The 15,859-nt window shown below is 45.9% G+C and overlaps 1 pseudogene; it reads left to right on the top strand.

Moving 5' to 3' along the window:
* The first annotated feature begins 613 nt into the window (after positions 1-613).
* On the top strand, positions 614-1,072 carry LOC142452579 (interferon-induced transmembrane protein 1 pseudogene; annotated as a pseudogene).
* The last annotated feature ends 14,787 nt before the right edge of the window (positions 1,073-15,859 follow it).

Here is a 15,859-nt window from a genome sequence, read left to right as displayed (position 1 = left end):
ACCCGAATTTGCTCTAGGTTCAACTGTTACCGGCTTGGGTTGATGGTGGTCTTTTCTTTCTTACTCTTTATTTTTGGTTTTATCTTTATATTATTAATATTATTGTTTTCTTGCTGTTTTTTTCCTGCTTTGTTTTGTTTGTTTGTTTGTTTCTGTTGGGTTTCCCAATTTGTGAAGCACAAAAGAAGTGGATGCATAGAGGAAATAACTGATGCAATGGTTTATTGGGAATGTAGGGGTGGGGGGATTTGGGGAGCAAACAATGAATGTAGGAGGGTGGAGGAGCATTAGAATGGATGATATATTTATATACTCTTTTAAGAGGCAATTTAACTATGAAAAGTGTATAATATGTGAATATGATATCAAGAAAACTACTAAAAAAAAGAAGAAACTAAACCCATGGCTGCCATGGGTGAAGGAAGAGTAAATTTTGCCTAGGGGCATTGAGTTTCTGTTAATGGTGATGGAATAATTTGGAAGAGGTTATCAATAGTGGTTGTACAACATGAAGAGTATAATCAATGATTCTGAATTATACACGTAGAAACTGCTGAATTGGGAGATGTTTTCTTGTGTATATTTTTGCCACAATTAAAAAAATAATAATTACATGAATAACAACGAGCTCAAGGAAAAAGAAACCGTTCTAGGGGCCTTTCCCACTCTGCAGGTCTCTGTGTCCTACACCCAGGAGATGGCTCAAGAGGAGCTCAAGATGGGGGGGCTGCGGACCCCATACCAGGCCGCCCCCATGCAGTCCACCGTGATCAACATCCCGAGTGAACCCCACGTGCCTGACCACGTCGTCTGGTCCCTCTTCAGCACGCTCTTCCTCAATTGCTGCTGCCTGGGCTTCGTGGTCTATGTCTACTCCGTGAAGTCTAGGGACCAGAAGATGGTGGGCAACATTATTGGGGCCCAGAGCCATGCGTCCACTGCCAAGTACTTGAACATCTTCTCTACGGTCCTTGGCCTCCTGGGAATCCTCATCTTCGTCAATCTTCTCGCCATGGGCACAGGGATGAGCTTCCAAGCCCTGTCACAGATGATGGGCCAGCAAGGCCACTAGCCATTACACCATGCTGTGTCTTGAACCTGCTGGACGACCTGACCCCTGGCCTGCCTGCTGCCGCTCCTGTCCACAGCCGTTTGTGCATGTATCTCCATCTCTCAGCAAGCTCAATAAAGCGCCCCGGTGTGTAAAAAAGAAAGAAAGAAAGAAACCATTCTAGGATTGACTGTGGTGGTGATTGTACACCTCTTCTTGATGTGATTGGATTGTATGACCTATGGATAACGTGTCAATAAAAGTTATTTTTTAAAAAATAAGAAAAAAGAATAAACATGCATTCCTAAGTTGTTTTTTTTAAAAAGAAGTGGTAGTCTAGTTGTGAAAAATGTATGGCCTTAGAGACCCTCTTCTGTCAGCCTCAGAAGTTCTAGTGTGTCCTCAAGGGGAGCTGTGACTTCTCATGGTAGTGGTAGGGATTGACGTGAAGCCATGTGAGTGCATATGTATTACAGACTTAAAGAGTAAAGGATGTCCTCATCCTAACCCCTGACACCTGTACGTAGTACCTTTCTTTACACATTTTGATACCAGGAGTGCTTCTAGAGAAACAAACCATCAAATGGGTTTCTTAAATTGGCTTTCCAACCTGATTAGTCTTAACAGCACTTCAACACCCCAAAACGTGGATACGTCTGCTACTTCAGCACCCTACTCCTGGTACAAAAATGTGTGAGACAGGGTTCTCTAGAGAGACAAAACCAGATTGCTAGTAATTATATATAAATATATTTAGAAAGATAGATATATAACACAAGAAATGAACCGTTAAATTATATACAGATAGATAATACAAGAAATTAACAGTTAAATTATAAAGCAGTGAGACACTAGCAGTCCTTTAAGGCTTGAGAGCCGCCAGTTGCCAGTCCCCTTCTGTAGAGAGATCTGGGCTATATATACCCAGGCAGCAAACAGCAAGGCAAGTCACCAACTGTCAGTTCCCAGCTCCAGAGAAGAACATTCCAATTGTGTGGGCTTAAAGGGACCTTAACTTACAGCGACACAGTCCACAGGCTAGGCGTCCCACAGGTAGTGTACCCTTTAAATTGAGGCACAGAACTAGCAAGGCAAGGCTCACCGAGCCATTTATCCCTCCGCCCTTCAATTAATCCTACTTGTGTTTATTGGCCAGGCTGGCACAATAAACTATTGCACCCCCCCCCAAAAAAAAAGAGTGTGGGGTGGTTGTAGATGTGATTAAATTGAGGGTTCTGGGATAGGAGCATTACCCGGGTAATATTAGACCCCACATGCAATCACACGTATCCTTATTGGACAGAAGCGGAGGGAGCTGTAGCGCAGACAGAAGAGGTGGGGATGTGATCAAAGGCAGAGATTGAAGTGAGAAAGCCAGAAGTCACAGAATACTGGTGACTAAGAAGCCCAAAATGTTCCTTAGAAGCGAGGAGAGGGCAACTTCTTCTCAGTCCCTTTGGCTATATTTAGAGAGAGACTAGTCTCTGGGAAAAGGACGGCATTTTTAGTACAGTCCAGAGTCGGTGGGGGGAGGGGAAGGAGGAACTGAAACGGGCTGACTCAGTGTCTGCAATAGCGGGCTCAAACACACCATGAGCATGGCGCTGGGCTGTGCCGCAGTTGGCTCTGGTCCACATGTGCTCCCTGTGAGTTGGAATCGGCTCGGAAACACCTGACATCAACGGAGAAGCCCAGGTGGCAGAATGGCTAAGCACTCAGCAGCCCACAGAAAGTTAGGTCGCTTGAACCCAGCAATGGCTCCAATTGGATAAAAATCCTGGTAGTCTGCTCCCAGGAAACTCTATGGGGCAGCCTACTCTGTCCTTTGGGGTCTCTGTATGCCTAAATCAACTCCACGACATCCAGCAACAATCAGAGGCTGCAAGAGGCACGGGACTGTCAGGAGGAGTTAGGCCCTGCCAACACGTGGGTCTCCGTCCAGTGAATCTGACTTTGGAGAATACATTTCTGTTCATTCTTGTATTAGTCTGGGTATTTTAAAGAAACAAATCCACAGAAACTCATGTATAAGAGAGAGTTTTATATAAAGGGTAAGGGTGCATCAAGAAAACATCCCAACCTGGTGCTGCCCAAGCCAACATTAACCCATTAACCCATATGTCCAACACCAATCCACAAAGTCCTCCTCCATCTCACAAAACATACCCAATGATGCCGACTGCAGGAGGAAAGCCAAGTCAATGAACGTGTAATCAGCTCAGCGCTGGCAGGGGTCTCCACATGGCTGCTCCAGCACCCAGGGCTGCATCGGGGTAGGTCCATGTGGCTTCTCCTTGGGGATGTCTTGCAGGAAGTGAGCCTTGCCAGCTAAAGCAGGGAACTGCTAAGGCAGCTTCACCCTGGTGCAACCATCACAAAGCAAGAGACACGAGAACTAGAAAGGCAAGGCTCACCAAGCCATTTATCCCTCCGGCCTTCAACTAACCCCACATGTGTTTATAGGCCAGGTTGGCACAATAAACTAACTACCTCAGTTCTAAACTACCAAATATATGGTAACTTGGAATAGCAGTCACAGGAAACGAATAAAACTAGCATCCGCCGTGAAGTCCTTGAAGTATTCTAAGCAGAATCTAATTAGATCTAACTTCTGGTTGAAAGAAAATGCAGACGATTGAGAAAAAAGTTAAAAGCACAAGAAGACGTAGACAAATTCAAAGTGTAAGACATTCAACATGGAAATTGGCCTAGTTGCTTCAATAGATTAATAACATCGGAGACAGGAAGAGAGTGGTTTGGGGACTTAAAATGCTAATGTTATAAATACTCTATCAACCATAACAAAAACCCACACAAACACAGAAGACAGAATAGGTGACCTTCAAAAGCAGACACGATGTGCACCCAAAGATTTCACTAAAAAAAGTGAAAATAGAACCCACAGACCGGGGAAAAACTTGGGGCACAGGCATATCATACAAGGGACCAATCTCCAAAATCTATAGACAGCTTCAACACCCTCATCAGGAAGAAAACAAATACTTCAGTGGACAAACAGACGGAGGACAGAACTGACGCTTCAGCAAAGAAGAGGGAAGGCGGCCAATAAACACAGGAGGAAACGTTCCTGATCGTTAGCCATCGGAGAGACGCAGATTAAATCAATGATGAGGGAGCCTCTTGCCCTAGCATTAATACCAAAAATCAAAATAAAACAAAAGCAGAGAATAACAAACGCAGGCATGGGTGCAGGTAGACCGATTGCAAAATGGTACCACCCCTGTGGAAAGCACCTGCACCTCCCCAAACAGTGGAGGGGGGGGGGGGTCAAAACAGCATCCGATCCAGCAGTCCCTCCTCGCGGCACCTGTCCTGGAGGAACAAGAGCCACGAAGATGACATGCGTACGCCCATCTTCATCGCTGCACGATTCGCCGTAACAAGAAGATGGGAACCGCCTAGCGCCCATTCGCTGAAGAACGGCCAACTGAACCCTGGCGCAGTCACACAACGAAATCCTACGCAATGTTAAAGGGCAGGGGTGTCTCTGCCAGTCCCCTCACAACGTGGATGAAGCTGGAGGCCCTGAGGTGAGTGAAGTTCGTCAGTCACCGAAGGACAAATGGCGCCTGAGGATCATCACCATGAAAAGTCCAAGATGGGTTTTCACAGGAAGAGAAGCCTGCTTTGAGGGCGACCAGATGTGGGACGAGAAGGGGGGCAGAGGAAGGCGTGGACCAGAGAGGGCAGACAAATGAGACCCCGGGGCACTCAAAAGTTCACTGCCATCGAGTTGACTTCAACCCACAGCAACCCTTCAGGACAGAGTAGCGCCACCTCTTTGGGTTCCTGAGACTTCAGACCTCTTCAGGAGTAGACAGCGTTCTTGCTCCCACAAAGCAGCAGGTGAGTGTGAGCAACTGACCACGTGATTAGCACGTCAGTGGGTAGCTCACCGTGCCACCGCGGCAATGCACCCTAAGAGGGAGTTGGGCACAAAGGATGGAGGCCGTGGAAGACACGGGGTGGGTTGTAAGAACTAGAGACCACAGAGGCGAATATGGTTCCAGACACGATCCTGCGATAGTGGCCATCTACGAGTGGGTGCCTGGACAGAGAGACACAGGCTGAACTGGCAGAAGAGGAGAGTATGTCCATGAATACAGATGTGTGACAGAGGGTGTTTGTATATGCGTTTGCTTTTGCTGCACATATATCCCCGCAGGTTGTGGCGCAGACGGGAAATAAACATGATCAAGACATTTTAGACATCACCAAACATCTTGGGTAATCAAGGTGCCGAGCCTGGGGAACCAGGGCCCCAGTCTTGGCGGGCGGGGGGGTGGGGGGCAAGGCCAATTAGCATAGCATGGCGCACAGAGACCATGTTTGATATCCCAGCTGGGTGAGTAAGTAACTACGGTTTTCCACCCAGCAGTCGTTAAGGTCTCCTTAGAGTCCAAGGGAAAGACTAGTGATGAAATGAAGGCACATGGAAGCTGGACTCCGGGACCATGCAAACATCAGTGTCCACAACCCTTGGACCAGAAGAACTAGGTGGTAACCAGCTGCCCAAACCAACCACGCAGGAAAGAATCGCACTGGGAAGTCCCGGGTAGAGTGGGAGAGAAACGTGGAACATAACTCAAAATAATCGAAGTGACCAACTTTACCGGCTGGATGGAGACTGTTGGAATCCCTAAGACTACCTTTCTGATCTAGAACGGAACTCAACCCCATGGTAGTATAGTAAATTGTTTAAGACTGAAATGGCGGTGTATTAGCCTAGGTACTTTAGAGAAACAAATCCACAGAAACTCGTGTATGAGAGAGAGTTTTATGTAAAAGTTAAATGTGCATCAAGAAAACGTCCCGACCTGGATGCTTCCTCCCCACAACTACCATGATCCGAATTCTAGCTTGCAGGGCTGGATAGGACAGAGGCTGTACACTGGTACATATGAGGGCTGGAGGCACAGGGAATCCAGGGTGGATGATACCTTCAGGACCAACGGTGTGAGGGACGATGCTGGGAGAGTGGAGGGTGAGTGGGTTGGAAAGGGGGAACTGATTACAAGGATCCACATGTGACCTCCTCCCTGGGAGATGGACAGCAGGGAAGGGTGGGGGGAAGGGAGACTCCGGATAGGGCAAGATATGACAAAATAACGATGTATAAATTACCAAGGGCACATGAGGGAAGGGTGAGCGGGGAGGGAGGGAATAAAAAAAAGAGGACCTGATGCAAAGGGCTTCAGTGGAGAGCAAATGCCTTGAGAATGATTGGGGCAGGGAATGTATGGATGTGCTTTATACAATTGATGTATGTATATGTATGGATTGTGATAATTGTATGAGCCCCTAATAAAATGTAAAAAAAGGCAAAAAAGAAAACATCCCGACCCAGTGCTGCCCAAGCCCACAAGTCCAACATTAACCCATATGTCTGACACCAATCCTCAAAGTCCTCCTCCATCTCACAAAACACACACTATGATGCCAACTGCAGGAGGAAATCCGAGTCAGTGAATATGCAAACATCTCAGCACTGGCAGGGGTCTCCACACAGCTGCTCCAGCACCCAGGGCTGCATCGGGGTAGGTCCATGTGGCTTCTCCTCAGGGATGCCTTGCAGGAAGTGAGCCTTGCCAGCTGAAGCAGGGAACTGGCTAAGGCAGCTGCACCCTGGTCCGGCCATCACAAAGCAAAAGACCCGAGAACTAGAAAGGTGAGCTCACCAAGCCATTTATCCCTCCACCCTTCAATTAACCCCACATGTGTTTATCGGCCAGGTTGGCACAATAAACTAACTAACTCAGACAGCATTAACCCGAGGACAACGTTCGGAGGGAAGAAAGGAGGAATGGAAAGAGAAGTTCCAGGGAAGACGTATGGCATAAGTGATGATGCCCCGAGGGACTCCGATGGATGAGCTGACTCAGAATATGCATGCGATGTTGAGTGTATGCTCTGTAGCCTTCAGTTAGTCAACAACAACAACAATAATAATAACAATAACAGATTAACCTATCCCAATGCTTGATCTTTGTTTTAAAAAAAAACACAACAAATTCACAGCCACAGAGTCCATTCTGACCCATAGGGACTGTCCATGCCCCCTGGGGAGTTCCAAGACTGTAGGTTTTACAGTAGAAAAGCCTTATCAGTCTCCCTAAGAACGTGTGAGACAGGTGGGTTCAAGCTCCTGACCTTGCAGTTGGCAGCCCACGACACCACCAGGGCTCCCGGATTCGACGCTGACTCTCTAAAATACATATAAAGTACATTCAGGAGACACTTGAAGAAAATGTCATATAAATTATCACGTATTAGGTCATATTATGGAGTCATTTATTTTCTTAGTTATGACAATACTGTTATGGAGATATAGATGAATACAAAATACAAATATTTGGGGATTTGCATGTTGAAGTACTTAGAGATAAAATACCATCTGTGTCATTTATGATGGAATGATCCTGTCCATCAATTTCTTTACCTTTCATTCGTTTTTTCCATGAAAGTTCCATTAAAGTTGCTTCAAACACACACACACACACACACACACGAGTTAGTCAAAAAGTACTGCCGTCAAATAGCACAAACCATTATTCAGCAAAAGTATGAAGGTGTGGCATTCTAGTGAATATGTGTCTATAATTCTGAAAGCCCACTGCCATTTCTCGGCCCTTCCCTGGAGACTCCGCGCTCTCCTGTCTGTGCCACGTCGAAACGGCCACATTAACAATCTCGAGAGACTCCGGCCATGTTCCTTTCTAATATTCTTTGGGTTTGGGGACAAAAGGGCAAAGTCAGGGCTGTAGGGTGCTTGGGGCTTTCATAGGACAGCGCTCGCCACCCCCCAAGAGGGAGCAGACACGTTCCAGGTAGAAAACCCTCCTCGGCGAACATCCTGCCCTTTCCTCATCATTTCAGTCATCACTTTCCTAAACACGGGTTCCTGGTACGCTTTTGCCATTGTCACTCGAAGAAATCCATCAAATGACCCCTTTGGAGTGATTTTAAAAGTTGCCACAAACACACCCATACACACACTCACACTCATGCACACACTCTCACATACACTCAGACTCACACATTCACACTCATACACTCATACTCATGCAGACACTCACGCACACTCAGACTCTCACACTCACACACACGCATGCACACTCTCACACTCATACACTCACACATACTCTCACACTTATATACACATACACACTTTATACACACATACACTTATACTCGTGAACACACTCACATTCACATTCTCACACACACTCATACTCACACCCACTCTCACACACATGCACACACTCACACACTCTCATACTCATGCACACACTCACACTCTCACACACACACACTCTCACATTCATACACTCACACACACTCTCATACTCATGCACACACTCACACTCTCACACACACTCAGATTCACACACTCTCACATTCATACACTCACACACACTCTCATACTCATGCACACACTCACACTGTCACACACACTCACACTCAGACACTCAGACTCGTGCACACACTCACACACACATTCTCTCACACTCATACACTCACACACACTCACTCTCATACTCATGCACACACACATTCACACACTCATACACTTACACACACTCACACTAAATAATAATAAATAAAAATCATTATTAAAAAGTTAAAATAAATAAGTAAATGGCCCTAACCTTCTGAGCCGGGCTCTCTCTGCCGTTAGTTTAACTGGCCTGGCGACGGAAGCGACGGAAGGTCACCTTGGAAACCACTGTTTCCCTGGGGCTTTTCTGAAGGTGCCCTAAGGAGACTACGACAGCGTATTCCTAAGAAGACGTGTTGCAGTACAGTGGATTAGCTAATATGGCTCTTATTTTGTAACTCCTACTAAGTGACTTTCTTTCCTGAATCTTGGGGTGGTAGTTATACAATCTGTTGTCAATTTGAGAGTATTAAGAGTGGAGGGTGGAGTTTAACCTGTCCATCAGGTCACAGCTTGCTGACCTCAGTTGGAGGCGCTAAGGAGCTGAATAGCTCACTGGAGGCAGGACGCAGGCTCACTCCCTGGAAGACATTATGGACAAGGAGCCTAATGGAGCTACACTGATACAGCTCTGGTGCTGGAGGAGCCACGTGGAGACCCCTGCCAGCACTGAGGTGCTTCCACCGCCACTGGATCCACAAGACTTTCCGCCCACTGGCCTGTGATCTTCCTGCATTCAGTGACATTGCTTGTGTTGTGTGAGTCTGAAGAGGAACTTATAGATTGGTATCAGACATAGGAGCTAATATCAGACTTATTGACTTGATCTGGACTGAGCTGGGATGTTGTCTCAATATTCAATTGCTCTTGTATATAAAGCTCTTTCCTGTACACATATGAGTGTCTCTATGAATTTGTTTCTCTAGTCCACCCTGACTGACACACTTGGTAAGAGAAGGTGGAGGAAGACACTGGTAGGATTATATGATTCTGTTGTGAGTGGTTATAAGAGGGTTAAATATGATTGTAAAAAAAATAAACGGGGGGGGGGGGAGCAGGGATGGAAGGGGAAAAAAAGAGGACCTGATGCAAAGGGCTTAAGTGGAGAGCAAATGCTTTGAGAATGATTGGGGCAGGGAATGTATGGATGTGCTTTATACATGATGTGTGTATATGTATGGATTGTGATAAAAGTTGTATGAGTCCCTAATAAAATGTAAAAATAGAAAAGAGGAGAAAAAAAAAGAAAATGATTAGGGCAAAGAATGTACGGATGTGCTTTATACAATTGATGTATGTATGGACTGTGATAAGAGTTGTATGAGCCCCTAATAAAACGTTTAAAAAATTAAAATAAACAGGGGGGAGCAGAGATGGAGGGGAAAAAAGAGGACCTGATGCAAAGGGCTTAAGTGGAGAACAAATGCTTTGAAAATGATTAGGGCAAATAATGTACAGATGTGCTTTATACAATTGATGTATGTATATGTATGGGTTGTGATGAGTTATATGAGTCCCTAATGAAATGTTGTAAAAAAACTAAAATAAACAAAAGCACTTGAAAAACCGATGCGGCACTTGGTCAGTTTTTCCACCCTACTGGGTTTTAAATTAACGTTCTCTGACACAGGAAGGGGAATCTTAATATTATCAAGTAAGACGACCCTTCGGGCCCTGAGCTCCCTGCAAACTGAACCTCCTGAACGCAAGGACAGAGAGCTGTGACACCATAGAAGTGACCGAGAGGCCGCAGCAGAACCAAGAGCCAGAGTGCAGACTGAGCCCTGGACTTCCTAGGCCACAAAGTGTAAAAGGAGTGTCTTGCTTGTAACACGGGGGCCTCCAATTACTTAACTGGGGAGTTAGACCTGAGGGCCTCCAGAGTGAAGTTCATGGTGGAGCGGGGTACTTAGCGACCCCTTTGGGTACTTACCATCAATGCTAAAGGAACTTTGTCCTACTGTCTGAGCTGGCCAAGAGGCTGAGGGCCACCAAGAGGCCTGTCTGTGGGCATGGCAGAGAGGAGGTCATCCTGGCCAAAGAACTGTGTCCCGAGCATTTCTGATCTTTAATTGTAACCTGTTAACTCCCTTAATAAAGTCTATAATTTAAATACGATCTGTGAGTTATGCGTGGCCATTGCCATGAGTCTTACAGCCAACTGGGAAATAGAAAGTTCAATGGGAGGGGAGGTTGGAGGCTGGAGGCTTGGACCGAATCTTCTCAGCTCCTCGAGAAGTCAGAAGGGGTCAGCTGTTTCCACCATGGTCTTTTATACTTGGATGAAGCTACTGACCATACAGAAATGGTTTAAATATGTTTTGTTTGGAATAAACCCCGGCATGTATGAACTGGCGGCAATATTTTTAAGTGTGTGTGTGTGTGTATGTGTGTGTGTGTGAGAGAGAGATAGAGAGAGAGAAGGGGCTTCAAAAAGTTCATGAAAAATTCTATTCTATTATATATTATTTTATATTATGTAGTATTTTTATATTGTATATTTTATATTATTTTATTATATGTTTTATTATTATATATTATAGTGTATATTAATTTCCATTTTCCACAACATTTTTAAAGGCCTTCATAAAACATGCACTCAGCATTTCTCAGCCTGAAAGGACTAAAAGAAAATTCAGGGCTCAAGTTGCAACATTGAAAGCTTCCACTGGGCAACATATTGAACAACACAAGAAGGATATAAAGAAGATGGAATACCCAGAGTCATTCTGCCAAAAATCACTGGTTGATATGCAACCACTTCAGGGGTTAGTATAGGACCAAGAATCTACGGTATTGAAGGAAGAAGTCGAAACGTCACTGAAGGCATTGGTAAAAAAAATAAGCCTTCAGGAATTGACAGGATATTAATGGAGATGTTTCAATAAGCAGCGGCAATACTAGAGGCATTCATTTTAGTCTATGCTAAGAAAGTTGGAAGTCAGCTACCTGACCAATCCACTAGAAGAGCCCCATATTCATTCCCATCCCAAAGAAAGTGACCCGGCAGAAAGCAGAAATTGTTGAACAATATCGATATCACACACACACACGTAGAAATCTTCTGAAGACAATTCAGAAATGGTTACAGAATGCATCGACAGGGAGCTGCCAGGAATCCAAGCCAAATTTAGAAGAGGGAGCAAAATGAGCGATAACATTGCTCATGTCAAATGCATCTTGGCGGAAAGCATAAAAAACGAGAAAGAAGTTTACCTGTCTTTTACTGACTGTCGAAAGACACTTCACCGTGTGGAGCATCACAGATGATGGACAACATTGTGAAGAACCAGGAATTCCAGAACATGCCATTGTGCTCATGCAAAACTTATCCGTACATTCTTGTGGGCCAAGAGACAAAAGTTCGAACAGAATGTGCTTTGAAATCAGGAACGCTGTGCACTAGAGGCTGCTTCCTTTCGCCCTACTGACTCGGTCTGCACGCTGAGCAAATCACCTGTGAGCCCGTCAGGTGCCTTTCCAAATGCCACCAGCCTGCTTGCAGACAGCGGAGAGGGCTGGAATCACTGATGAAAATCACAGACTGCATCAGTCTTTAGCGCCGATTACAACTCAGTGGAAAGGGAACAGATATCCTCAGAACTGTCCCAAGAAGTAACCCCGTGATGAATGGAGAAAAGATTATGATTGGCAATAATTTCATTTTTTATGTCTGGAGGGAAGATGAGCGATGAAAAGCAAAAGCCAAATGGAAGCAATTAGCCCAGGGGACTCATGGGCCTCACACACATCAGTCTCCAAACCCTGAGACCGGAAGAACTAGATGGTGCCCCCACCGTCAATACCAACTTCTCTGAGAAGGATCGCAGGAGAGAGTCCTGGGTAGGGGAGGATAAAATGTGGAACAGAAACTATAAACGAGATCAGGCTTACTGAGTGGCTAAAGACTGGTAGGACCACAAACTGTGGTTCATAGACATCCTTCAGGTCTTAAACTGAACTCACTCCTCTGTTAGAGTACTCAACCGTTTAAGATCCAAGTGGCGTCATAAAGAGCCCTGATGGTGTAGGGGTGAAGGCGCTTGGCTGCTAACTAAGATCCAAGTGGCGTTTAAGATCCAAGTGGCGTTTAAGATCCAACCGTTTAAGATCCCTAAGAACAGAGGGTAAAGGGAAGAAAGAGAGATAGTCACTTCCAGGGAGGAGGTGATGGGATTAAGTGATGGTGCAGTGAGGGATTAAGATGGATGAGTTCAAACAAAAGGCGGATACATCGTTGACTGTAAAACTAATGATCTGCTTTGTTAAACCTTTACCTAAATCAGAATTAAACAAAAACTTTTTTTAAGAACAACGGAAAAGTCTGATCAAAAGAAACAACCGCTAGACCAGAGGAGGTACACTGGTACAGCTAGGAACTGGAAACACAGGGAATCCGGGGCGGAATGCTTGCCTCTCTTGCTAGTAAGCCAGCATCCTCTTGGGCCTACAGTTAGGCTCAACACACTCAAGCCTCCGCACAATCTTCTCGGTGGTTTTAATCTAATTCCGGAAAATTGGCTTTGTCCGTCCACGGTATCCCACTCTGCTTCCGACGATAGCGCATCTCAGCTCAAGGTATAGGCATCCTTGCCCTTCTGCTGGGCCACTGTGTGAGGCTGAGGCTGGCCACATTTTGTACGGAGCGTCATCTTTGCCACGATGTGGTCTGTGCAGTGTAGACGGAGCATGAGTGCCTGCGATCCTCGCCTCGCTCCAGTCGTGCCTAACCAGAAAGGGCCATCCATGTTTTCCTATAGCTTTACTTTACTGGCTGCATGCAATCCATTGTTTAATCCATCCATTATTGTAGAACATTTCTATGAAAAAAATTAGTTTTATTTGAATCCATAATCAATACCCATGGGAGCAGTAGTTAAGAACCCAAAATGATGAATTGCAGTGGGCACACGTACAGCAAAAAAATCTCTTGAACCCGTGAAAAAGCACAGATGTCACGCTGAAAACTCAGATGCGCCTGACTCAAGCCAAGCCACTTTCAATCACCTCCTTTGCCTGTAAAAGCTCGTTCACCGATGAATAAGAAAGACCAGCGAACAACCAATGCCTTTGAACTGGGGAGCTGCTGAAGACTCTTGATTACAGACCCCGTGTTCTTCCAGAACAACAAGGCTGTCTTGGAAGAAGCAGAGCCAGCATGCTCCGTCGAAGGTCAGGTCCTGTTTGTTGGAGTAGAGGGTCAAGGGAAAGGAGGAAGGCCCTCAAGGAGGAGGCCTGACACGTGACTGCACCCAGGGGCTAACCCACTATCAGAGGCTAGCCCACGATCAGCCAGCATTTCAGTCTGTGACCCAGGGGTCTCTGTGCGTCCGAACCAGCGCCAGCATCTGAGGGGACTCCAGAAAGTTCATGAAATTAAGACATAATCGGATTTCCCTACAACCTTCTCTTTTTTTCCCCCTACAAACTTCTTGAAGCTCATATATATATATATATATATATATATATATATATATATATATATATATATTTACTGAATGCCTGCATGGTGCACATGGCTAATGTGCCTGGTTGACAGCCGGAAGTTCGGAAGTTCAAGCCCAGTAAGAAAGATCCGGCTCTCAGTTCCCCGGTGATCAGCCATTGACAACCCGGTGGAGTACAGGTCTACTCTGACGCCCATGGGTCACGGGGAGTCACCATCCATTTCATCTAGGTACTATACACTTTTACACGTGAATAAAGGTGGATAATTATTGGCATTAGGTGGCAGGCATATGATTTTTATTTCACACTGCCTTTTCTACTTTTCTTTCTTTTTTATCGTTTTAAGGCGTGAGGTCCTGGATGTGATCTCCCACCTCGCCAGGTCCCCTGGTCGTCAGGGTTCCGTGTGTCGGCTTTGTTCTTGAGATGTCTTCTAAATTTAGGTGGGAGGTGCTTCCTATCCACCAAACTCCAGACTTGCTGCCCTCGAGTCAGTGCTGGCTCATAATGACCTCGCGCGGGTTCCCGAGAAGGTAACAGTTTACCGCGGGAGTAGAAAGCCCAGTTTTTCTCCCGAGAAGCTGGTGGTGGTTTTGAACTGCCAAGCACGCACATCACGGCCCAACACATAACGACTGCACCATTAGCGTTTCCTCCAGCCATTTAACAGAAGAAAATCGTGGCCTTCGAGGGGATGTCGACTCAGAGTGACCCTGTAGGACAAGGTAAGAATGCCCCTGTGAGTTTCCAAGACGGTGACTCTTTATGGGAACAGAAAGCCCCATCCTTCTCCCGAGAAGCTGCTGGTGGTTTCAAACTGCTGACTGGCCTTTTAGAGATGGTCCCTAGCTCTATGCATATGACCTACATCAGTGTTTAAGGAGGGTATTGGCTCACCTATTTATCTTTACTACCTTCTTTAGAATTTCCTGCTCCTGAACCACCTGACCCTCGCTCACCTGACTTGAGAGTAATAAACTATCACATGTTAAGTGCCAGCAGGTACTTTAACCCTTGTAAAGAGTCCCTGCTTCCTTGTTCTTTGGGAAACAATGAAACACAACAATTAAAAGGCAATCACGGAAAAGCAGGATGTTGACAGGAAAGAAAGCACTGTTTTTTAAAAAATAGGAGGGTGCTTACCTGCTCACAGCCAGGCTCCCCTAAACGCCAGGTGACAGAGCTGAAGATGGCGCCTGGTTTGACCGTGAACCTCAACAAAACCAACACGGGACGGTGGGGGTGTCCACGCAAAGCCAGCGATGCCCGGCCGTTGGAGCAGCGTGTCCCACAGGCTCCAGTCCCCATTTGTTGTCTCCCATGCTGCAGCTTCCCAGTGGAGTGATTTCTTTCAACTCACTCTTCCATTGTGTCTGCTTTTTTTCCCCACCGACGTATGCGTGTTGTAACTACATACTGTAAGCATGTATTTATTTCCGTTCTAGAATTTTGCCAGGTCCATTTTCCAAACCTATCTGCTTTTTCTTGATGATGCCCTTGAGAGAGTTCAGGTTGATTGTGCAACCCGGCCGAAAAACACATGTGGGATTAATTGAAGGGTGGAGCGATAAATGGCTCGGTGAGTCTCGCCTTTCTAGTTTTTGGATCTCTTGCTTTCTGATGGTCAGACCAGGGTGCAGCTGCCTTAGCCAGTTCCCTGCTTCAGCTTTCAAGGCTGACTTCCTGCAAGACATCCCCAAGGAGAAGCCACATGGACCTACCCCGATGCAGCCCTGGGTGCTGGAGTAGCCGTATGGAGCCCCCTGCCACCACTGAGATGCTTACACATTCACTGATTCGACTTTTCTCCTGCAGTCAGCATCATTGTGTGAGTTTTGTGAGATAGAGGACTTGGTGGATTGGTGTTGGACATATGGGCTAATGTTGGACTTGTGGGCTTG

Source organism: Tenrec ecaudatus, chromosome 7 (genome assembly GCF_050624435.1).
Source record: "Tenrec ecaudatus isolate mTenEca1 chromosome 7, mTenEca1.hap1, whole genome shotgun sequence".
Lineage (NCBI taxonomy): Eukaryota > Metazoa > Chordata > Mammalia > Afrosoricida > Tenrecidae > Tenrec > Tenrec ecaudatus.
Note: the sequence above shows the minus strand (reverse complement) of the source record. Positions and strands in the feature narration are given on the sequence as shown.